Source organism: Pinus tabuliformis, chromosome 3_1 (genome assembly GCF_031772625.1).
Source record: "Pinus tabuliformis cultivar Carrire ecotype Pingquan chromosome 3_1, CPIR1, whole genome shotgun sequence".
Taxonomy (NCBI): Eukaryota; Viridiplantae; Streptophyta; class Pinopsida; order Pinales; family Pinaceae; genus Pinus; species Pinus tabuliformis.
In genome coordinates this window covers 123567792-123593764 of record NC_142301.1, presented here as the reverse complement: position 1 = coordinate 123593764, position 25973 = coordinate 123567792, and the positions used below count along the sequence as shown (strand labels likewise).

The window sequence follows — 25973 nt, the reverse complement described above, 5'->3', positions numbered from 1 at the left end:
CGATTTTTAAGATTTTTTTGGTGTTCCCAACCCTTACTAATTTTATCCCCATGTCTATGTTAGCAACCATAATTAACCTTAATAGAGTGAAAATATATATCCTTATTTACCTACTATAGCTTAATTACCTACCATATTCTGTTAGACTTATTGTTACCATGGAATTATATTATAGAAGGCATCCTTGCATCTTTATGAGTATTTCAAAGCCTTAAACTAAACAATGGCATTTTTCTGTTGTCGTTAAAGATTATAAAGTTTGGAAATGAATTGAAGATAGGGTGTAGCTAAATCTTTGTTGTTAATTGGGTTTAGCTAGGGTTGGAATTATATTATAGATGCTTTTTTTTTATGGGGATTTCAAAGATTTAAATTTAGCAATGGGATTTTTCTATTTCATTTAAAGATTATAAAGATTGGAAATTAATTCAATAAAGGGTGTAATTAAATTTTTGTTGTGCAATGTGCAAGCAAGAACACATACTAAACACAAGATAGAATTAATGGCAAAATTTCTATGTGCAATGTGCAAGCAAGAACACATACTAAACACAAGATAGAATTAATGGCAAAATTTCTATGTGCAATGTGCAAGCAAGAACACATACTAAATCACGATTTTTTGGCCTAGCTGATGTTTTCCGATTTTTACAGATATTTTGATGGTATCTTGATTTTACCGATGTTTGTCCATTTTTACCTGATATTTTCCCGATTTTTAAGATTTTTTGGTGTTCCCAACCCTTACTAATTTTATCCCCATGTCTATGTTAGGAACCATAATTAACCTTAATAGAGTGAAAATATATATCCTTATTTACCTACTATAGCTTAATTACCTACCATATTCTGTTAGACTTATTGTTACCATGGAATTATATTATAGAAGGCATCCTTGCATCTTTATGAGTATTTCAAAGCCTTAAACTAAACAATGGCATTTTTCTGTTGTCGTTAAAGATTATAAAGTTTGGAAATGAATTGAAGATAGGGTGTAGCTAAATCTTTGTTGTTAATTGGGTTTAGCTAGGGTTGGAATTATATTATAGATGCTTTTTTTTTATGAGGATTTCAAAGATTTAAATTTAGTAATGGGATTTTTCTGTTTCATTTAAAGATTATAAAGATTGGAAATTAATTCAATAAAGGGTGTAATTAAATTTTTGTTGTGAATTGGGTTTTAGTTAAGATAAATTGACGAAATGTTGTTGTTTTTTCTATTTCAGTTTTATCTCTTTATGTGTCATGTTGAGTTCATATTTGTTACGATGGAATTATACTAGTAATTGCATCACATGTCGCAAAGGAAACATTGTAAGGCAGTAGCATAGGAAAGAGTAGCATAGAAAAATGAACTTAAATTTTTATGTAATTTTGTTTCTTTATTGGTGTTTCAAAAAAACTTTGAAATTTAAACTTTTCATATTTGAGCTACAAAAGTTAGGAAGGATAGGTGTTTGAAGAATCCCATCAATATCTGCTTTTTTAGAAGTATGTTCATTGATAATGTGTGCTTCTTTGAATGTCTCTAATATGTATTTGTCGACTGCAGAAACCAATACAACTATGTGATCTCTTGTGGTACAGGGGATCTCGGGTTAGTCATGTCTCTTGCCTATTGATTTCTCTAAATGTCATCAGTTGATGTCGCCTAATTGTGAAATTCTCCACATGAATGTTGAATTTTTTTTAGAGTCGAAAACCAATCTCATTAGCTTAATTGTGAAGAATGGGTGATGCAAAATCTAATGAATGGGTGAAATAGGAACAAACATAGAGTCCACGAGGTAGGTAAAAGAAGACTATGGGCTCGCCGCTCCCATCATATGTGCACTACAAGATTGAAATGTCTTCAAGAGAAAGGAGTAGAAATCAAGATATTGCCATAATATATTCCATCATTGATGCACAATCAATTAAGTGAGGTATAAAATAGGTAGCTTATTGTTATGCTAATAATTGATGGTGGGAAACCCGGATGCGGGTGTTATTACTCGCCATTAATCTTGGCACCCACTTCGACACCTGTGATGAGGTCGAGAGGACAGCACCTGTACGCGGAGGCCTGCAGTGGTGGTTATAAGTTAATGCACAAGGCAGTCGGATGCAAGTTGGATCAGAACCGAAGGGATGGCGCATTCAAGTCGAGCGTGGTAGCTCTGGACTTGATGCGCAATAGGATCATGGACCCTCGCCCTCCTCATGCGGTGATAACAGCAGCTACTCTTTATAATGGGATCGCCAAGCCAATTCACGACCAGAACCGGCCCATTGATGCTGGTAATGGGAAAGGGGATATTCTGGCTTTACGAATTAGTGTGGTTGAACAGAGTTTGAGAGCTCTTGCATTAGAAGCCATGCCGCGCAGCAGAGGGGTGCCAAGACGGGGAGGGAGGTCCGGACTCCGTGTTGAACCTGAATTTGAAGAGCCGCATCCTATCTCGCCCATGGCAGCTGTTCCCCCCTCGTCCCCTAGCTCTGAGCAGGAGTGCCTGCTTCCGCAAGGCACATACCAGACCTTCCGTCTCAGATTTCCTAGCAGGCTCATTCGGCCAGAGGTGGTAGTAAATTTAACGGTTTACATTTCGGAGGAAGCGCCTGGAGATCCCTCATCGACCTCCCCTGCCTCTGCAAGCGTCCAGGATAGCGACATTCTCCTGGGGGACATGAACGGTCTGGTGTATCGAGCTCCCCGCCTCCAGGATGCCATGGATCAGGATATCCTGTTTCAGCAAGGCTCGGCTCAGGAGATCTCGGCTCAAGCTGCGTTGGTGCAAGAGGCCCTGCCGCCACCCAATTGTGCTATGGAAAGGGAAGAGAGCAACGACCACGTTCAGCCTGGCATGGGAGAGCAGTTTCAGGATAGGGATGGGCTCGTCATCTGGCTTGACTCGCCCAGTCCGGAGAAGGGAAAGCAACCAGCGTCGCCCAGCCATACAGCCTAAGCCTCAACGGGTGCTTCTGTCTAGTTTTTTGCAAATTTGTCAATGACTATGTTGTTTTTTCCTTCTGTCTTTTTCAGTCCAAGGTCTCAGCTTTTCTATGGCTGTAAGTCACAGGTTAATACAGTCAGCTTTTTATGTGTTAGAGTCTATGGCGTAAACAGGTTCAGTCCTGCTAGCATCAATGGTAATTTTGTCAGTCCAAGTCCTAATTGTCTGAAGTCCAAGGAAGATCAATATGGACAATGTTTTGTAAATCTGTTTCAGCGGATAGATAGTCTGGTCCAGTTGCTATTGTTAGAGGACTGGCCTCGGCCTCCTCGGAAGATGTAACCCATGTACATATTTTTCTTTCTTTAATATAGAATTAGCCTTTACTTAGAAAAAAAAAAAAAATGATGGTGGGAAAATGGTGGCATGATAAAACGAAGTCTTTCTTCTTGTGTTTGCGTCTACATTTTGATAGACTCTCAGTTGAGCAAAGTTACTCAAAGAGAAGCAGAACAATTCCTAGGGGAAATGGGGTGCACACAAGGGAAAAGGAAAGGAGCACATCTGCCATTAGTTTGTGTTAGGACTTTAAATTAATTCCACTTGATGTGTCAGGGGTTTACTGGAGAAGCTTCCCAACTAGATGAATTAGAGGACATTCAGATGAAGAAAACAATGAGGATAAGGAAGTCGATGGTGAAGATGACAACGCGGATGAAGAATATTTAAAGCCAAGAAAGTCAAATCAACTTGCATCTAAGAAAGGAAGCATTGTACAAAGAATTGGACCTGTTGGAGAGCATCTTGTTAGCTGCAAGCAACAATAAAGAATCAAATACATCCTATATTATAGGCTAATGTGTGTGGTCATATATTTGTGATAAGTTAAAAATCATTACTAAATAGTCTTTATCAATTAGATATTTATGGACAGTTATTTTTTTAGTTTCCTCAGAAAACAAAAAATCTTTGCCTCAGTGCACCCGTAGACAGGAAAAAGAGCAGAGTTATCTACTTAGTGGCTTGGATATTGTTTACTTTAATGCAAAATGTAAAAAATTGGAAGAAAGCAACTTATTATTTGTGCGTTCCATGTACAATGTGTTTTTTGTGATGTGGTTTTGCTCCAAGTGGTATCCAAGCTCATGTCTTGCGTTTGAGAGAATTTTATATTGCTTTAGAGAACATATATTGGAATTTATGTAAGGATTTTCTAGCAAGATACCACCAAAGACAATGAAAGAAGCAACAAAAAAAGTATGTGCATTAAGGACTAAGGTTGCTTGCACACATGGAAAATCCTACAAACATAAAGATGGTTTTGTACTGGTTTACTAAGCCCTAAGAGTTAATGACAGTATACTTGTTGATTTTAAATGTCCACCTAACAATGCATTTCATAACAAAATGGAGCTGTATTTCATATTGAAAAACTCTTCTTAAAGTAGCTTATATGTAATGCCTTGCTCTATCACCTCTAAAACATCTACCAAACAGTGATTTGCTCTATCAGCTCTAAAACATATACCAAACAGTGCCTTGCTCTATCAGCTCTAAAACATATACCAAACAATGCCTTACTCTATCACCTATAAAACATCTAGCAAATATTGAGCCACTTTTGGCAATGTTGTGATACACATTTCCAATTCAACATTGCTTATCATCATCAAAGGCCAGGTAGAAAGAATAGATGAATAAGGATGTAGTCTAATGCGAATATTTTTTTGGTCCTTTTCACCGGAATCTAGTAATACAATTCTTGGTGAGATCACAATATTCTGTCATTTAAATTGTAATTTTAAATGCAAAAATGGATTTAGCACCGTAGAAAGTCTTTAGAAAACATATGTTGTGTAGACTCAACAACATAAAACTACATTTTTTGAGATTTCTGACAGGGTTTTAAGAAAAATCTACTAGAATATCTACACGAAAAAAAGACTAAAAAGTCACCTTGTTAGCCTATGACCTGTATAACAATTTCTAATCAAACATCAACCAAAGAAATGGGACTCGATGCTTCCTCATGCCTCTATTCACCAAAGTTTCAAGGGAAAAAATGCAGGGGATGACTGGGGGCAATTATAAGCCACTCCTTTAAATGTTATGACTTTTGCTTCTATGCTTTAAGGGATTTGGGAGAGTGAGGTATTTTAATGGGAAAAGGTGGCTTCAAGTAAAATATAAGATAAAATAATAAGCATTTTAATGATGGCTTCCTTCCACCAGAGTTTAAGCTTCTCCAATAACATATCCATATTGATATGTGTGCTTATGCTTACAAAAAATAGTAAGACCTGCAAATCATTCAAAACTCTGGCCGAATAAATACACCACTAATAACCTCACAATCAAGAAAATCTTGCTCATGTTAACCAGTGGTTGATTAAAAAACATTTTTTTAACAGAATCCCATTATAGCCATTGGCAAGGACAAACCCCTGACATTTGGGACGTCCCATAGACAGTCTTCCATCATAGGAGGCATATCCAAGGAATCCATTGACAACAAACGACACTAAAAATGACCCTACCCTGTTTCCTTGTCTGTAGTGCACAAGAAAAGCATCCCCATGGCACCCTACAGACTCGAGTAGGGTTCCGTCAGCTCTAAACTGGACTCCAGTTAATGGGCTTGATTGTTTTCATGGGGCAGATAGAGAGAAAGCGACAGAAAACAATTTGATCAGAAAATCCTTGATCATTGAGAACTTTGTAACCATCTTTGTTTGACTGAAATTATGTGTTTTGTTTTACCATAAAATTCTTAGGGTGCCAGTGTGTTATTGAAGAACACGTTAAATCTGTTGTGGATGCAGCAAGCCATGGCAGTTTTATCTGCTACACACGCGGACCTCAAGTCCCTTATTACAGATCTCCAATTTCCTACAGCAGAATGGGATGAGAAATGGATGGACGAATACCTGGATGACACTGTAAAGCTTTTAGACATTTGCCTTACATTAGATGTCGAAATTTCAAAGCTGGGATGAGAAATGGATGGACGAATACCTGGATGACACTGTAAAGCTTTTAGACATTTGCCTTGCATTAGATGTCGAAATTTCAAAGCTGGGATGAGAAATGGATGGACGAATACCTGGATGACACTGTAAAGCTTTTAGACATTTGCCTTGCATTAAATGTCGAAATTTCAAAGCTTGAATATTTCCAGCTTCTTGTTCATTATGCTTTGCATTTGCTGGACTTTCAGATGGCGTTTGGTCTAACGACAAGCTCTTCCGTGGCAAGACTGAATCTCAAAGTATTTGTGAATCTCGAAGTATGTGTGGAGCTATGACTGGAAGAAGGTGACTGTTACTCAGCCAGGTATGCTGCATTGGGAAAATGGTGGCATGATAAAACGAAGTCTTTCTTCTTGTGTTTACGTCTACATTTTGATAGACTCTCAGTTGAGCAAAGTTACTCAAAGAGAAGCAGAACAATTCCTGGGGGAAAATGGGGTGCACACAAGGGAAAAGGAAAGGAGCACATCTGCCATTAGTTTATGTTAGGACTTTAAATTAATTCCACTTGATGTGTCATGGTTTACTAGAGAAGCTTCCCAGCTAGATGAATTAGAGGACATTTATGAAGAAAACAATGAGGACAAGGAAGACGATGGTGAAGATGACAACGCGGATGAAGAATATTTAAAGCCAAGAAAGTCAAATCAACTTGCATCTAAGAAAGGAAGCATTGTACAAAGAATTGGACCTGTTGGAGAGCATCTTGTTGGCTGCAAGCAACAATAAAGAATCAAATACATCCTATATTATAGGCTAATGTGTGTGGTCATATATTTGTGATAAGTTAAAAATCATTACTAAATAGTCTTTATCAATTAGATATTTATGGACAGTTATTTTTTTAGTTTCCTCAGAAAACAAAAATCTTTGCCTCAGTGCACCCGTAGACAGGAAAAAGAGCAGAGTTATCTACTTAGTGGCTTGGATATTGTTTACTTTAATGCAAAATGTAAAAAATTGGAAGAAAGAAACTTATTATTTGTGCGTTCAATGTACAATGTGTTTTTTGTGATGTGGTTTTGCTCCAAGTGGTATCCAAGCTCATGTCTTGCGTTTGAGAGAATTTTATATTGCTTTAGAGAACATATATTGGAATTTTTGTAAGGATTTTCTAGCAAGATACCACCAAAGACAATGAAAGAAGAAGCAAAAAAAGTATGTGCATTAAGGACTAAGGTTGCTTCCACACATGGAAAATCCTACTAACATAAAGATGGTTTTGTACTGGTTTACTAAGCCCTAAGAGTTAATGACAGTATACTTGTTGATTTTAAATGTCCACCTAACAATGCATTTCATAACAAAATGGAGCTGTATTTCATATTGAAAAACTCTTCTTAAAGTAGCTTATATGTAATGCCTTGCTCTATCACCTCTAAAACATCTACCAAACAGTGATTTGCTCTATCAGCTCTAAAACATATACCAAACAGTGCCTTGCTCTATCAGCTCTAAAACATATACCAAACAATCCCTTACTCTATCACCTATAAAACATCTAGCAAATATTGAGCCACTTTTGGCAATGTTGTGATACACATTTCCAATTCAACATTGCTTATCATCATCAAAGGCCAGGTAGAAAGAATAGATGAATAAGGATGTAGTCTAATGCGAATATTTTTTTGGTCCTTTTCATTGGAATCTAGTAATACAATTCTTGGTGAGATCACAATATTCTGTCATTTAAATTGTAATTTTAAATGCAAAAAAGGATTTAGCACCATAGAAAGTCTTTAGAAAACATATGTTGTGTAGACTCAACAACATAAAACTACATTTTTTGAGATTTCTGACAGGGTTTTAAGAAAAATCTACTAGAATATCTACACGAAAAAAAGACTAAAAAGTCACCTTGTTAGCCTACGACCTGTACAACAATTTCTAATCAAACATCAACCAAAGAAATGGGAATCGATGCTTCCTCATGCCTCTATTCACCAAAGTTTCAAGGGAAAAAATGCAGGGGATGACTGGGGGCAATTATAAGCCACTCCATTAAATGTTATGACTTTTGTTTCTATGCTTTAAGGGATTTGGGAGAGTGAGGTCTTTTAATGGGAAAAGGTGGCTTCAAGTAAAATATAAGATAAAATAATAAGCATTTTAATGATGGCTTCCTTCCACCAGAGTTTAAGCTTCTCCAATAACATATCCATATTGATATGTGTGCTTATGCTTACAAAAAATAGTAAGACCTGCAAATCCTTCAAAACTCTGGCCGAATAAATACACCACTAATAACCTCACAATCAAGAAAATCTTGCTCATGTTAACCAGTGGTTGATTAAAAAACATTTTTTTAACAGAATCCCATTATAGCCATTGGCAAGGACAAACCCCTGACACTTGGGACGTCCCATAGACAGTCTTCCATCATAGGAGGCATATCCAAGGAATCCATTGACAACAAACGACACTAAAAATGACCCTACCCTGTTTCCTTGTCTGTAGTGCACAAGAAAAGCATCCCCATGGCACCCTACAGACTCGAGTAGGGTTCCGTCAGCTCTAAACTGGACTCCAGTTAATGGGCTTGATTGTTTTCATGGGGCAGATAGAGAGAAAGCGACAGAAAACAATTTGATCAGAAAATCCTTGATCATTGAGAACTTTGTAACCATCTTTGTTTGACTGAAATTATGTGTTTTGTTTTACCATAAAATGCTTAGGGTGCCAGTGTGTTATTGAAGAACACGATAAATCTGTTGTGGATGCAGCAAGCCATGGCAGTTTTATCTGCTACACACGCGGACCTCAAGTCCCTTATTACAGATCTCCAATTTCCTACAGCAGAATGGGATGAGAAATGGATGGACGAATACCTGGATGACACTGTAAAGCTTTTAGACATTTGCCTTACATTAGATGTCGAAATTTCAAAGCTTGGATGAGAAATGGATGGACGAATACTTGGATGAAACTGTAAAGCTTTTAGACATTTGCCTTGCATTAGATGTTGAAATTTCAAAGCTGGGATGAGAAATGGATGGACGAATACCTGGATGACACTGTAAAGCTTTTAGACATTTGCCTTGCATTAAATGTCGAAATTTCAAAGCTTGAATATTTCCAGCTTCTTGTTCATTATGCTTTGCATTTGCTGGACTTTCAGATGGCGTTTGGTCTAACGACAAGCTCTTCCGTGGCAAGACTGAATCTCAAAGTATTTGTGAATCTCGAAGTATGTGTGGAGCTATGACTGGAAGAAGGTGACTGCTACTCAGCCAGGTATGCTGCATTGGGAAAATGGTGGCATGATAAAACGAAGTCTTTCTTCTTGTGTTTACGTCTACATTTTGATAGACTCTCAGTTGAGCAAAGTTACTCAAAGAGAAGCAGAACAATTCCTGGGGGAAATGGGGTGCACACAAGGGAAAAGGAAAGGAGCACATCTGCCATTAGTTTATGTTAGGACTTTAAATTAATTCCACTTGATGTGTCAGGGGTTTACTGGAGAAGCTTCCCAGCTAGATGAATTAGAGGACATTCAGATGAAGAAAACAATGAGGATAAGGAAGTCGATGGTGAAGATGACAACGCGGATGAAGAATATTTAAAGCCAAGAAAGTCAAATCAACTTGCATCTAAGAAAGGAAGCATTGTACAAAGAATTGGACCTGTTGGAGAGCATCTTGTTGGCTGCAAGCAACAATAAAGAATCAAATACATCCTATATTATAGGCTAATGTGTGTGGTCATATATTTGTGATAAGTTAAAAATCATTACTAAATAGTCTTTATCAATTAGATATTTATGGACAGTTATTTTTTTAGTTTCCTCAGAAAACAAAAATCTTTGCCTCAGTGCACCCGTAGACAGGAAAAAGAGCAGAGTTATCTACTTAGTGGCTTGGATATTGTTTACTTTAATGCAAAATGTAAAAAATTGGAAGAAAGAAACTTATTATTTGTGCGTTCCATGTACAATGTGTTTTTTGTGATGTGGTTTTGCTCCAAGTGGTATCCAAGCTCATGTCTTGCGTTTGAGAGAATTTTATATTGCTTTAGAGAACATATATTGGAATTTATGTAAGGATTTTCTAGCAAGATACCACCAAAGACAATGAAAGAAGCAGCAAAAAAAGTAAGTGCATTAAGGACTAAGGTTGCTTCCACACATGGAAAATCCTACAAACATAAAGATGGTTTTGTATCGGTTTACTAAGCCCTAAGAGTTAATGACAATATACTTGTTGATTTTAAATGTCCACCTAACAATGCATTTCATAACAAAATGGAGCTGTATTTCATATTGAAAAACTCTTCTTAAAGTAGCTTATATGTAATGCCTTTCTCTATCACCTCTAAAACATCTACCAAACAGTGATTTGCTCTATCAGCTCTAAAACATATACCAAACAGTGCCTTGCTCTATCAGCTCTAAAACATATACCAAACAATGCCTTACTCTATCACCTATAAAACATCTAGCAAATATTGAGCCACTTTTGGCAATGTTGTGATACACATTTCCAATTCAACATTGCTTATCATCATCAAAGGCCAGGTAGAAAGAATAGATGAATAAGGATGTAGTCTAATGCAAATATTTTTTTGGTCCTTTTCACCGGAATCTAGTAATACAATTCTTGGTGAGATCACAATATTCTGTCATTTAAATTGTAATTTTAAATGCAAAAAAGGATTTAGCACCGTAGAAAGTCTTTAGAAAACATATGTTGTGTAGACTCAACAACATAAAACTACATTTTTTGAGATTTCTGACAGGGTTTTAAGAAAAATCTACTAGAATATCTACACGAAAAAAAGACTAAAAAGTCACCTTGTTAGCCTACGACCTATACAACAATTTCTAATCAAACATCAACCAAAGAAATGGGACTCGATGCTTCCTCATGCCTCTATTCACCAAAGTTTCAAGGGAAAAAATGCAGGGGATGACTGGGGGCAATTATAAGCCACTCCTTTAAATGTTATGACTTTTGCTTCTATGCTTTAAGGGATTTGGGGAGAGTGAGGTCTTTTAATGGGAAAAGGTGGCTTCAAGTAAAATATAAGATAAAATAATAAGCATTTTAATGATGGCTTCCTTCCACCAGAGTTTAAGCTTCTCCAATAACATATCCATATTGATATGTGTGCTTATGCTTACAAAAAATAGTAAGACCTGCAAATCCTTCAAAACTCTGGCCGAATAAATACACCACTAATAACCTCACAATCAAGAAAATCTTGCTCATGTTAACCAGTGGTTGATTAAAAAACATTTTTTTAACAGAATCCCATTATAGCCATTGGCAAGGACAAACCCCTGACATTTGGGACGTCCCATAGACAGTCTTCCATCATAGGAGGCATATCCAAGGAATCCATTGACAACAAACGACACGAAAAATGACCCTACCCTGTTTCCTTGTCTGTAGTGCACAAGAAAAGCATCCCCATGGCACCCTACAGACTCGAGTAGGGTTCCGTCAGCTCTAAACTGGACTCCAGTTAATGGGCTTGATTGTTTTCATGGGGCAGATAGAGAGAAAGCGACAGAAAACAATTTGATCAGAAAATCCTTGATCATTGAGAACTTTGTAACCATCTTTGTTTGACTGAAATTATGTGTTTTGTTTTACCATAAAATGCTTAGGGTGCCAGTGTGTTATTGAAGAACACGGTAAATCTGTTGTGGATGCATCAAGCCATGGCAGTTTTATCTGCTACACACGCGGACCTCAAGTCCCTTATTACAGATCTCCAATTTCCTACAGCAGAATGGGATGAGAAATGGATGGACGAATACCTTGATGACACTGTAAAGCTTTTAGACATTTGCCTTACATTAGATGTCAAAATTTCAAAGCTGGGATGAGAAATGGATGGACGAATACTTGGATGACACTGTAAAGCTTTTAGACATTTGCCTTGCATTAGATGTCAAAATTTCAAAGCTGGGATGAGAAATGGATGGACGAATACCTGGATGACACTGTAAAGCTTTTAGACATTTGCCTTGCATTAAATGTCGAAATTTCAAAGCTTGAATATTTCCAGCTTCTTGTTCATTATGCTTTGCATTTGCTGGACTTTCAGATGGCGTTTGGTCTAACGACAAGCTCTTCTATGGCAAGACTGAATCTCAAAGTATTTGTGAATCTCGAAGTATGTGTGGAGCTATGACTGGAAGAAGGTGACTGTTACTCAGCCAGGTATGCTGCATTTACTTTTGCATGAATATGTAGTACTATTTTAGTGTGGCTATGATAAAAAATAAAGTAAAATAAAAACAAACAGGATTATATATTAAGTATATTAACAGCATATAAAACAGAAAAGCAATGCCCATAACCATTAAATTTCTTCAATGAGATTAAACCGAAAGTTATTTCTACCATCTTTACTTTCCATATTCACCTTGAGCTTTGAGAGCTTCTCCATATTAAAGGAAGACGCAAACATTCGGTGTTGGTAAGACCATTGTTCACCATTAACAACAAACACACTTCTCCCAACCACAACAAACAACATTTTCTGGTCCAGAGGAGACTTTCCACAGTAATTCACGTGCTTGGAAGATAGAAATTGCCGGATCAATTCTGCATCAGGTCAGAACAATTCTCAGTTCGTAACCAAATCAGATCACAAACTTCTCACCTACAAAAAGTAATTGAATTTCAAATCTATAATTGCAACAAATAAATAAACCAATAATCCATAAGTAGCATATGCCTAAAAATTACTTGTGACAGTATCATATTTCCTGGACCACTCAACCATATAAGGGAAATCACTCTTTCTGAAATCGTAATGTATAAAGGCCATGTCTATGCACAACTCCTTCTATATCTTTCTCGCAATATCCAATAGATTGCCGATCATAAATAGTGGGGTAAGGCCCTTGAATCCTTGTTTTTTCTACGACTGGAATCAGTGAATCTGTATCTCCACTGCATACCAACAAAACAATATCGAATTTTCTGTAGTAGATTTTATGATGGAAGATAATAGCAAAAGTCCAATTAGAAACATTCTCATTGTTCTAAGTGCCATGTTCTGATTAAAAGAAATGATATGCACGGTGAGTTGTGACCTGAACATCCAAATGCGTAGTCCAACGTTTATGAGCTCTAGGTAAATTGGCAACATAGATCTAGGGGAGTCTCCCCAGTGAGCAGAAACTTCATCACATAATAAAGCAAACAGACCAGATTGATGAATGAAGGTCCTTTATAAATGCAAAAGAAGCAGCACCAGATATAAAACCACAGACCTGCAAGTAGTCCAGTTATAAGGAATTCCTGTAACATTGGCATGAAGAGCCTTTTGTACTTCAGGTAGATTGAAATAAATTTCGGAATGCTTTTCAGTGCAAGGATCATACTCCACAAACAGATGCCTCCATGGCTGCAACAAAATGCCTCTGTGAGAAAGAGAATGCAGTAGTGCTCTTATAGCTGATCTGATTATCCCCATCTAGAGGTGATGGATACCAGTCATTTAAATTCACCATGCAACAAATTGTGGACCTCAATGGCACGCAAGAATGTGTTTAATTTGAGAAAAAATGACCTCAATCATCTAGTCTGGTCTTTATTTTACAGTTTACCATGTCAATGGGGAAGAGACTACCAAATGCAAAAGATATAGCATTGGACTTTAAGCATACCTTCAAACTGATAAGCTGGCATATAGAGTGCTTAATGTATCTAATATTCTTACACATCTTTTTCTCTGGTCTTTATTTTACAGTTTACCATGTCAATGGGAAAGAGACTACCAAATGCAAAAGATACGAAATTGGACTTTAAGCATACCTTCAAACTGATCTGCTGGCATATATAATGCTTAATGTATATAATATACTTACATATCTTTTTCTCTGTTGTTTTCTATATGTTCCAGTACTATTCAAACAAGGACGGGTGTAGATACTATATGGATCAATATTCCCCATTTCCACATCGGCACGATCTAATACCATATTACATAGAGCTGATGGATGCACAAGAGATGAAAAGTCACATTGAATATTGGGCAACCGGTAGGTGTTGTCTGATATCAAACCATGAGACCACATAAATTCAAAAATCCCTACAAGATCATGGAAATCGTCTGTAAGTGCATTGCCCACCTGCAAGAACCATGATTTTCCGGATGTTAAAACACAATATAGAAATATAATCGCCCCTTTTCATTCTATATGATCCTATTTAGAACAAATGATTTATTGCCATCTGTCGTCCATTTCAAGTGTTTCTCGTTATATTTTAATGCCCATACATTCATAATGACAGTATAGGGTCTTACCATATATCCTTTCAGATTAATGGCTGGATTTTCAAGGTCCTTGTTGTGTCTGTAGATGACTTGAGCTAACTAAGGAACATAATGGCTTGGAAAAAACAATATTGGAGAAAAATCCATTCAGGTTAATTCAGCTATGTTATGGGATGGATCCAAACTTGTATTGGTAATGAAGGAAACATCCTCTAAACTCTACTCAAGATCAGAAAAAGCTCAAAATCTTAATTCAATAGTGTCTTTATAAAAAACTCAAGAAACCAGAACTTGCATCATTCAAGGTCAAATTAGGTCGTATTAGTAGACATCTAGAACCACAAAATATAGTCAAACTCCTTCCATCCATGTCTAACTTTCATACAAAAGCATACCTTCGATTCTTAGTGATGGCATAAAAATGAGTGTGCTTTTTGTGATAAGTTAAAAATCATTACTAAATAGTCTTTATCAATTAGATATTTATGGACAGTTATTTTTTTAGTTTCCTCAGAAAACAAAAATCTTTGCCTCAGTGCACCCATAGATAGGAAAAAGAACAGAGTTATCTACTTAGTGGCTTGGATATTGTTTACTTTAATGCAAAATGTCAAAAATTGGAAGAAAGGAACTTATTGTTTGTGCGTTCAATGTACAATGTGTCTTTTGTGATGTGGTTTTGCTCCAAGTGGTATCCAAGCTCATGTCTTGCGTTTGAGAGAATTTTATATTGTTTTAGAGAACATATATTGGAATTTATGTAAGGATTTTCTAGCAAGATACCACCAAAGATAATGAAAGAAGCAACAAAAAAAGTAAGTGCATTAAGGACTAAGGTTGCTTCCACACATGGAAAATCCTATAAACATAAAGATGGTTTTGTACTGGTTTACTAAGCCCTAAGAGTTAATGACAGTATACTTGTTGATCTTAAATGTCCATCTAAAAATGCATTTCATAACAAAATGGAGCTGTATTTCATATTGAAAAACTCCTCTTAAAGTAGCTTATATGTAATGCCTTGCTCTATCACCTCTAAAACATCTACCAAATAGTGATTTGCTCTATCAGCTCTAAAACATATACCAAACAGTGCCTTGCTCTATCACCTCTAAAACTTGTACTAAACAATGCCTTACTCTATCACCTATAAAACATCTAGCAAATATTGAGCCACTTTTGGCAATGTTGTGATACACATTTCCAATTCAACATTGCTTATCATCATCAAAGGCCAGGTAAAAAGAATAGATGAATAAGGGTGTAGTCTGACATTGTCGATGGAACAGAGAAAGTGGAACATATCAGAATTGCTATACAGGAATTACAACGAAGTGCACAATTGCTTGCCCAGGGGTTAGATCCTCTCTCTAAACAGGTTAATGACTTCTTTCATGTTATTTTGAGTGGAAGGAATGCATTGCTTGATAGTTTCAAGTTATCCGCATAAGGCACACCCATCAGAGATGATCAGTCATGAATATATCAGCAACGCTGACCAGCGTGAAATGTTTCTTGGTTTAGAGTTTCTTAGGGTTTTTCATTTTCTTGGTTTAGGGTCTCTTAGGGTGGTTCATTTTTTTGGTTTAGGTATGGAACTCAAAAAGTTTCAGGGCTTTTCCAGTTTATGATCTCGAAAAAAATCAGTTAATCTGTTACTTGTGCTCTTTGATGGAAGTTTTGTAATGCATGACTGAAGAATACACGGTGAGAGAAAAATACATATTATGCTAATTGAGGAATGTTTTTCGCTTGTTGAACTTATGGTATTGAATTTATCACACTAACACTTTACAACAATGAACTAACAATATTCATGATGAAAATAGCAATATGGAAGATTTTTCTGCATATTGAAAAAGGCAATATGGGAGATTCCAATCACGTTCCAAGGCATTTTTTAAAATGTGGATGTGACAAAAGGTTGTTATGGAAGGTGTTGTTTGTATATTTTAACACACTAACACTTTACAACAATGAACTAACAATATTCATGATGAAAATAGCAATAGGTAAGATTTATCTGCATAATGAAAAAGACTATGGGAGATTCCAATCATGTTCCAAGGCATTTTTTAAAATGTGGACGTGACAAAAGGTTGTTGTGGAAGGTGTTGTTTGTATATGGGAAATTTCTTGATCATTGTGTATAATCCTAATGTTGATAGATATGTCTACTAAGTGGTTCCAGTTAATGGGACATTGATTTGAGTGGTCAATATATTTTTATTATTTATCAAAGTAATCTTGTGTTGTATTTCTGTTCTTTAATTTATGCCTTACCCCGTTTCCTTTGCAACATCTGGTGCAAATGCTAGTTAATACTACTTTTAAAACGTCGTATCCAATCTTTGCAAATAAAAGAATGTCGTCAAATTCAAGTGCTGGTCCAACTGCTTCTTCGTTTATTCGACTCTGCACAATCCCCGAAGTTTCAATGCTGATGATATAACGTAATTCCTCTGCAACTTCCTTCATGGTGGGCCTCCCTTGCCGCTTCTCCTGCAAACAACACATTGCCAAGGCCACCTGGCCACCACTGCTCTCATTGTCTCCAAAACAATCTCAGTATAGTTTTCCCTCAACCTAGTATCAACAACATCCATGATCGTTCCCTGCACCCCTTGACTAAGAACATATGTTGCAAGATTTACCTCCTCAGGTTCCCTGTTGTAATCAATGGCCTTCTGCAATGTCACCAGCTCCAGCGAAACTACACCGAAACTGTACACATCGCTTTTATCAGTGAGCTGGTAATTTTGGAAATACTCAGGATCCAAATACCCTAGCGTCCCTTTGAGCGCATGTGGAGATGTGAGACATATCTGTCTCTGGAAGACGGGAAAGCCCAAAATCTGAAATCTTGGCATTCAGGTCATTGTCAAGTAGAATGTTCGTAGCCTTGACATCTCTGTGATATATTGGAGGAAAGGCGGCGGAAGGGAGATAAGCCAGTGCTTCCACAGTGTTGAGAGCAATATTCAAGCGCGTTTCCCAGTGGAGGAAGATGTCTCAGTCGGTCGTGTGGAGATGATCGTATAATGTGCCGTTGGAAACATAGTCGTAGACGAGGAGGGGTTCCTGTGAGTCAACACAGCAGCCCAGCAATCGAACCAAATTCCTGTGGTTCCCCGAAGACAGAATCCGGACCTCGTTCAGAAGCTGCTCGATTCCTTTGATATTACCGACCTTGGCAGTTTTCACCGCCACGACGGTGCCGTCACAGAGAATTCCTTTGTAAACCTCCCCGAAGACCCCGTAGCCGAGCATTCCGTCCTTTGATAATCCGTTGGTTGCCCTCCTCATCTCATGGGTGGTGAAAAGCCTGACCGACGTTCCTGCGCCATGTGCTGATAGTATCTCTGCCCTTTCCTTCTTCAAGGCGACCTCCACCATCAACTTTCGCTGTTTTGTTTTGTATTGCACAATCACTGTTACGTTCATTGCAATGCCTATACAGAATCCCACCACGAGCGCTGCAAGTGCAGGCCGTCATCAGCTTTTCAATTATCCTGTGCAATATCATCCGTACATTTCACTAGTGATCAATCAAAATAAATTTGTTGCATATTATGTTCATTCAAAATAATTATTATTCAAAATATATATCTATCTATATATATATCTGGATTGTAATATTGTCTTTTTATATTATGCTATTTATAATTATTATTCAAAATATATATCTATCTATATATATATCTGGATTGTAATATTGTCTTTTTATATTATGCTATTTATATAAAATAAAACAATGGTGAGTTTTCACAAATTTTAAAAATCATAATATAAATTTTTTAATTAATCAATTTAACTAAAAAATGATAACAATAATATTATTTTTAGATAAATTTTAATTTTTGATTTCTGAATATTGTAACTAATATTTTGAAATATTTTCAAAAAATTCAATTTTTACCATTCATTTAATAAGTATTGATAATTAAATTATAATTTTTAAAAATTTATTTTAAAATAAACATACATGCAATATAATTGCTTTTATATAATCAAAACACTTACTTTATCATACATGTCAGCTTGTTGAAACAAAATAATAATAATTAAATTATAATTTTATTTAAAATAATATTTAATAAATAAGTTAAAATGATTTATATTTTACAGAAATATGTAACATGATTATTAACCATGAAGATCTCTCCCATTTTATCATGGAGATTAATCTGTGTTTTGTTGTTTTTGAACTTTGTCTTTCTAAAAACAGCCGCACAGTCTTTGACCAACAATATCTTTAGTGACCTCAGGTAAGTCTCCATTATCAATATAAACATGACACATTCATAAAATATATTTTAAACCATAAAAAGCATAAATATATACTAAAACATAAAGACCTAAGATATAGAGATTAACACTAAATATTTTGAAACCTTATTCTAAAATATATTTGAAACCCTAAAATATATTCTAAATCATAGAGGCATAAGGCATATCGACATGTGTATGAAAAAGTTGCACAAGGTGTAATTCAATCAAAATTTAATCGAACCAATCTAATAAAAAAAAAGGAAATTAAGATTCGGATTATGCGATGCTTACCTATGAGTCTCGCTATTGTATCTTGGCGACAACCGTAGGAACAGGTGCAGATGGACAGATCTGAAGATCAATTGAAATATTTTTCAGGCCAGTTAGCTCTATTGAATGGAAACCGTTTGCATTGGTATAGAAATAAGATGAAAACCAACAGCAGTTTGATCAACAACATACTTGATCGTGAGCAGATTCCTTTCATTGGACCCCAAAAATAGTTCTCAAAACAGAAGCACCTGTATGGGGTGGCAGCTGGGTTCAGTGGATCGGGCAAGCAGGTAGATTTGTCGAAACAGTCTGCCGTAGTGTTACAGGCAGGCTCTCGCGGTGCTAACCACTGTATCTCCAGTCCATAATTCCATTCACTTGGAGGCAAAGAAAAGTTGAGGTTGAGGACACTGGTGTAAGCTTTGCACCCAAGGAAATGAACGGGTATACTGTAACCACCAGCTAACAGCACACATCACTGATATTCCCATTTCAAGTTTCTGTGATCTATAATGAATTAAACAAGTGTGATTATCTGGTTTTGATGATGAATCACACTTTTGGTTGAAAACTCTTCTGCCAAAAAATTTTCTCATATAATTTCTACCGAATGAATCAACAAGTGTGATTATCTGGTTTTGATGATGAACCACACTTTTGGTTGGAAACTCTTCTGCCAAAAAATTCTCTCATATAATTTCTACCGAAGCGAAAAATTTTGTTTAATATATTAATGTTGTAATGATAAAATCCTAACCCAAATTGTATTAATATGTTAGAAAAAGAATTATTCTTTCTTACCTCAAAGTTCACCGTTGAATAGATTAAAAGCATATTACCTCAAAGTTCACCGTTGAATAGATTAAAAGCATATGAAAAGTATGCCTGGCTCCTGCCGAGCAATGCATGTGGAGAAGACGAGCTTCATCAACAAACGATGGCTGAATAAACTGATTAATATAAGCAGGAAAGGAGAAGCACCGTGCAAATAACGAAAAAGTAGAAAGGAATTGATGCAATAGTATGGAGGGTTCAGTAATAAACACAAAAGAAAGTGTGTTGGAGCAAATGATACGAGACTCAGAATCTGTATGCGACTTGCCAGCAAATTTGTTTTAACAATCTCTTCTAGAAGAGACCGTACCTCACAATAGCATCATTGTGTAGAAGCTTCCGCCCCTCGCCTCGTTACCTGCCCAAATATTCAAAATTTTCGGCCCAAATTAAATTTTCTTCACCGCCGAGACCATATGCAGGTATCAAATTCAGGTATGTATGGTTTTGCTTTTCTTTTTTCTTTTAACAAGTTTATTTGAGAATTGGTTTTAGTTTCAATTTTAGATCGAAGAATTGTTTGCTTAACTATAAAATATTATTGCAAAACTCCATTATATTTGGATACTACGAATATTTTTTATTTTATAAATAATTTTTATTCTCATACTCCTCCAACATTTTCCTCATAAAAATAAAATTGGTACATAGAACATACAAGTCTCTATTGATTTGTTTTTCCCAAAAAAAAAAAAAAAAAAACCATAAAATCAAATATGTACTAAGCTTCATTCCTTCAACCTTCCTGATAGCACTGGTTTTAACCATATGTCTGTCACAAACTAAATTCACAAACTAAATCCTATATGGCAACTCTCTGCTTCACAAAAGTCTCCACCAACTTGTTTTTCTCAACAAAAATTCCATAGGCATAAAATAAAAGTTTAAAGAGGATTTTTTTTTTTTAATTATAAATATTTTGGTAAGATTTTGATTAAATTTGTAAAATTTTTTGTAAATCCAAGTTATATTTTTCAAATTTTAAAATTTTAAATGTTTTAAGAGCTTTTCATAGTGTTAAATCTATTTTCATAATAAAAAAAACACAATTCAAATACTCTTAACGCTAAATTTTTTATTTTATTTTTTATTAAATTCCAACTATTTTTAATAATTTCTAATAAATTTATAACCAATCAAATGCCAAATAAACTTCTTTGAAAGCACTCTGGCCATATGTCACAAACTACATCTTGCATTACAACTAAATGCCTCGTGAGATGGCTCCTCTACGAAAATGGGTTTTTCCATGTGAGTTGCATGGTGAGCTTGTAATCGTGTAAGACAACTATGCTACTTATGCATTAACATTGATTCATATCGCATGCTTTCAATAAATGAGCTAGTGGGTAACTAGAGCTATTTTTATTTATGATATATGAATTTTATATGAGTTTCAAGTTATTAAATGGAATATTTGTTTTAAGAGTGAGATGTGATATTCATTTTATAGTTAATGGTGTTAGATACTTAATCTTTGTGATTAATTTTAGGTCAGACTGTTTTCTGTATGTATTAATATATATGTATTGTACATTATTTGTTGAGATTGATTAATATACATTTGATTTGGTTTCTAGTTTTATGTGTTCTATAGTGGTATCAGAGCGGGTGAGATGCTCTGTTGAATGAGAGCATGGTTAATTTTTTCTATCAAATAGAATGAATATAAGACTTCAAAGGTTAATTTGAACTTTATTAGAGGCTTGATTGACTTGTTTCTAAATTGATCCATGTATTTGAAGTCTATGGCGTGAAGGAGATGTGGAGCATGAAAGCTGTAAGGATAGTTGAATGCAACATAAGGTTAGCCTAGTGGGACACCCAAACTATTGACTCTTTGTAAGTTTTATATATTTCAGTCATAATGAAAGATGATTGGAGAAACTCAGTGGCATAATTTTTTTTAACATATCCTTGGAAGTTAGAATATATGTTGGAGTTTTGAGTGTTTGTTGTTCTCAATAAAAATTTCCAATACTGAGTCTAATACCAATAATTGTTGGTTTGTTTGCTAAAAGTCTAAGTTCGATGCACCCAAGGGCCGCTTGTTATTTTAATTTTGGGAGACTTTATTTACATTTATTGCGTCAAACAAGAGTTTACTTACAATGAAATTTCTGAAAGATAGTATTTGCATTCACATTAAAATTTCAGAAGCATAGTATTTGCATTTATGACAGTAAACATGAATTTAATTACAATAAGTAAAGTTTCTAAAGGATAATATTTACATTTAATGCAAACATGAGTTTTTACTGAAAGATTTTTGAAGGATACAAAGTTTTTACTGAAGGATTTTTTAAGGATACTTAAAATGAATATGTATTTTTTGGTGGTTTGCATTAAATTTTTAATTGAAAAGTGGTCAATTTTCTTATTGTCCTCGATTTAAAAAGGAGATTTTGTAAGTTTGTGTATTAGATGGACGTAGATTGTAGCTGATTGTGAAGGGATTGTGAGAATTTTGTAGTAAAATCTTTGACAAGTGAGTAACTGACTATGCGAAGCTTGCAACAGAGAGAGGTATAACATAGAAGAAGTCGGTAAGAATGGAAGAAATGGCATTCACATTAAATTGTGGTGAAATTTGAAAATTATTTAAATAATAATTTGTAACGTGAACGCTAATTTTTTAGAAAGTTGCAAAAGTTTTCTTTAAATTGAGAAAGGAATAAAAAATACCAGGATGCTGCCACAATGTTCACATGTAAAATTCACTATTAAAAATATTAAAGTCAACCAACAAACTTTACGTAAAAGAAGCCAAGATAAAAAATTAATTTTTATGTGAAGGAAAAAAAAACTTTATGTAAAAGGAGCCAAGATAAAAGAAGTGGTAAGGCTTGCTCCTTCCTTCTCTTATTTTCATTAAATGGAGTAATTTTGAAAGATATTTTCTTAAAGGCTAATTTTGGGAGATATTTTTGGAGGTAGATTTTATGGATATAAAATCAAGAAGGGAAAATGACATTGTGGTTGGTGACGTTTATATAGTTATTTGGTCTATTGAAGGTCTCAAGTTCAAATTATTTTTATAGAGACATATGAAAGATCGGTGTTTTGATCTTCACCCATGTGAGCATTACGGAAAGAGAATTTATCATACAAATAGATGTTCCAGAAAGAAGTCTACTGCAAGAGAGAAGGTAAATTTTGGATGGATTGCTTCTTGGGATTGGACCAAAACAGATAAGAAGATTTACAGGGCATATCAAAGAATATGTTCTAGAATGATGACCAACCTTGCAGTGATGAAGAGTGATTCTCACCTTATATCCGACAAGGGGGGAATAGTTGATGGTCTGCTACAAGTTCAAGTTCAAAATATCAAGCGAGACTGAGCCAGAGTTGAGTTGATCGAGTTGATTGAGCACTTCCATGTTTGGAATTGTTTGAGGAACTGTTGTGATAGTTCCAAAGTTTGTGGTCACCCTAAGAATATATTTTTGGTTGTTCTGAGAACCGCTACGAAGATTCCAGAGTTGGTGTTGGTTGAGACCTTGAGTTCTCCCATATTAGTTTGTGGTCATCCTTAAAAACCATTTTCTGAGAGACATTCATCTCTTGGCTGAGTTACATTTTTCATTTTGATCTCTCGTTCTTGGACTTTAGTATATCCCTTCAGATTAAGGGGGGATTGTTAGATAAATAATCCTCAGGATTAACCTTGGGTCAGTTTGGGTAGTTGTTAGAGTTTAAGAACTCTCGGGAACTAATTCAACTGTTTCTTGTATGTACTAATATGTACACAATGTACATAATTTGTTGAGATTGATTAATATACATTTGATTTGGTTTCGAGTCTCGTGTTTTCTACACATGCATATAATCAAAGTGTTTTTTGAAATCCATGTCAGGGTGGAATGTTGAAATTTAGGGTCATAGGGGCATAACATTGTTCTACAAAAGGGTGTGAGCCATGACATAGGATTTTTATTAAAAATATTTTTCTTACATGTAGGATATGGTGCTCATTGTCATGATATTTCACACACTAAGGTTATATTTTAGTTTTCAAAACATAATTAAGTGTGAAAATTTAGGGTGATGGGCTAAAGAATTTGTCTCTAAGGCTTATGGGCCATGTTTAGGGCCTTTTCATCTTCCATAGATGTTTGATGAAATGAATATTTTTTATGTGTGTAAGATATGGTGCTCGCTTCAAGGTTTGACACACAAATTATGATTCTCATTGATTATATTATGATTCGGGGTCAAAATACATAGCCTGATGACACAAAATTCACTTCTATGGCTCATGTACAATCCATAGAACCTCAGGTCATCACATAGATGACGCATAGAGAATTTTTGTATTAGAGATGGTATATTATGTCCATATCAAGATTTGCAATGTTAAGGACAATTATTGTCTCTCAAGCTAAAATATCAGGTTTAAAGTCATACCAGTCCATTCTAGGATTCATACTCTATGCATCAAGAAAAATTTCAATGATCCACACAAGTATCTTGAAGTGTAGAACCCTTGTCAAATCTTATTAATTCTTAAAATGCTAACTAAAAAATGTTTGACTATATCATTTTAAAGATATTCCACTTTATGAGGATTTTATATAGTTGAACATAAAAAAATTTGGTGATTTTCAAAGTAAGATACTTTTAATGTATATGATTTTAGCTAATCATTTAAGAAAAAATTGAAATTGGTGAATCTTAATTTGGAGAAAAACATGGAAGATTATAACATAGTTTAAATTTATCCCATTGATTTTTTCCTAATATACATAGTCCCTTAGACCACCACATAAGTTGGAATATAAAGTCTTTAGCATACATGTTAGATCACTAAAAAAATTACTATGTTAGGACTGCTCCTTAAGGTTCATGTCATGATATAATTACCAATACAAGATCTTAAGTTGTAACATTTGTTTCTTGACATGATGGCTCACATTTAGATTCTCAAAGTGTTAAATTGTAGCAAGAAAAGACTTCATTTGACTTGTGCCTTAGTCAAATGGAGAAATTTGAATTTCCACAACAATAGGATGACTTGAGTTGTAGCGAGCAAGAGTGACATGGCCAAGTCACTTAGTTAAGTCGGTCAATTCGAGTTTGTGGGAAAAAAGTAGAGTTGTGCATAAGTTGATTGCTAAGATCTGGAAATCTAGTGGATTAATAGATAGTGAAACTTAGTTATTCTAGCTCTAGCCATAAATATAGTTAGTATTAGTTCAGTTGATTAGTTTTAATTGTTGCTAACTCACTAATCTCTCAATTAACTATTCAATTTACTAAAAACAACCCTAGTCATGCATGCAATTTGAATTACCTAGTTGAGTGGAGGGAAAAGGCATAATTGTATTTATTATTGTATATTAGTGAGTGTATACAGTTTTTCATGTAGCAGGTGAGCTAATTCTCTTGGGATTTGCGTAAGGAAATAGGAGCTTCCCTATTATTCAGGAGTAGGCATTGTACAAGGAAATAAGACAAAGAAGGAGGCCTATTTTGGCTACTGGGACAAGAGGAGATAAATATTGTAATGCAAGTTGTGCTTCAACGATTGAAGTTATCATTGTAATTGATATTCAAGTCTCATCTGGTATGATACAAACAGAGGAGGGGTTTTTCCCTGTTGGGTTCCCCAGTAAAAAAATTTGTTCATTGTGATTGAATGATTTCATGTGTTTCTATTGTATGTTTTCCCTTCTGCAGATTGAGTAAAATAAATTTATGGCTATTGATTTCAGTGTCATTTATTTAAAAACTGCAAATTTTGAGTTATTTGTAGATGGTTTCAAAGCTATTGAAAACTACATAGAAACTAGGTTCTTGTTCAATCCCTCAAGAATTTTCGAATAACATATTTTTGGTGCAAGCATTTCTTCAGTGCAGGAACAATGTATTTCAATGGATTGAGGCTTCAGTATGCATTGGAGGGAACCACAAATTTCTATACTTGGAAATATGGGGTGGAAGTTGTGGTAGATGATAATGGAGTATTCGAGTAGACACAAAATTATATTCCAAAACCAACAACATCATATGCATAACAATTGGCTCTATGGAAGAAAGACACAACAAAAGTGAGGAGAATTATCCTAAAAGGAGTCATAGATCATGTGGTTTCAAATTTTCATGGAAAAGAAACTCCATTTGCAATGTGGAAAACTCCGAAAGCAGCAATGATGCTAGGAAACTGGCATTGAAAGATAAACTTAGGAACATTCAAATGCAGAAAAATGAAATCATCGTTCAATACCTATCCAGATTCACTCAAGTCGGAGATGAAATTGGAGGAGTTGGAGAGACTATGCCACCATATGACTTAGTGAGCTTAACACTCCTTGGTCTTCTGAAGTCATGGAACAACTATAAAGATTTATTTAATGGAAGATATGATGATCCATAAACCGCCATGGATATTCCA

At 35.2% G+C, this 25973-nt stretch overlaps 1 pseudogene; it reads right to left on the bottom strand.

Annotated features, from left to right (window-relative positions):
- Positions 1–16426: 16426 nt before the first annotated feature.
- LOC149186072 (wall-associated receptor kinase-like 20 pseudogene) lies at positions 16427–17650 on the bottom strand (annotated as a pseudogene).
- Between the last annotated feature and the right edge of the window lie 8323 nt (positions 17651–25973).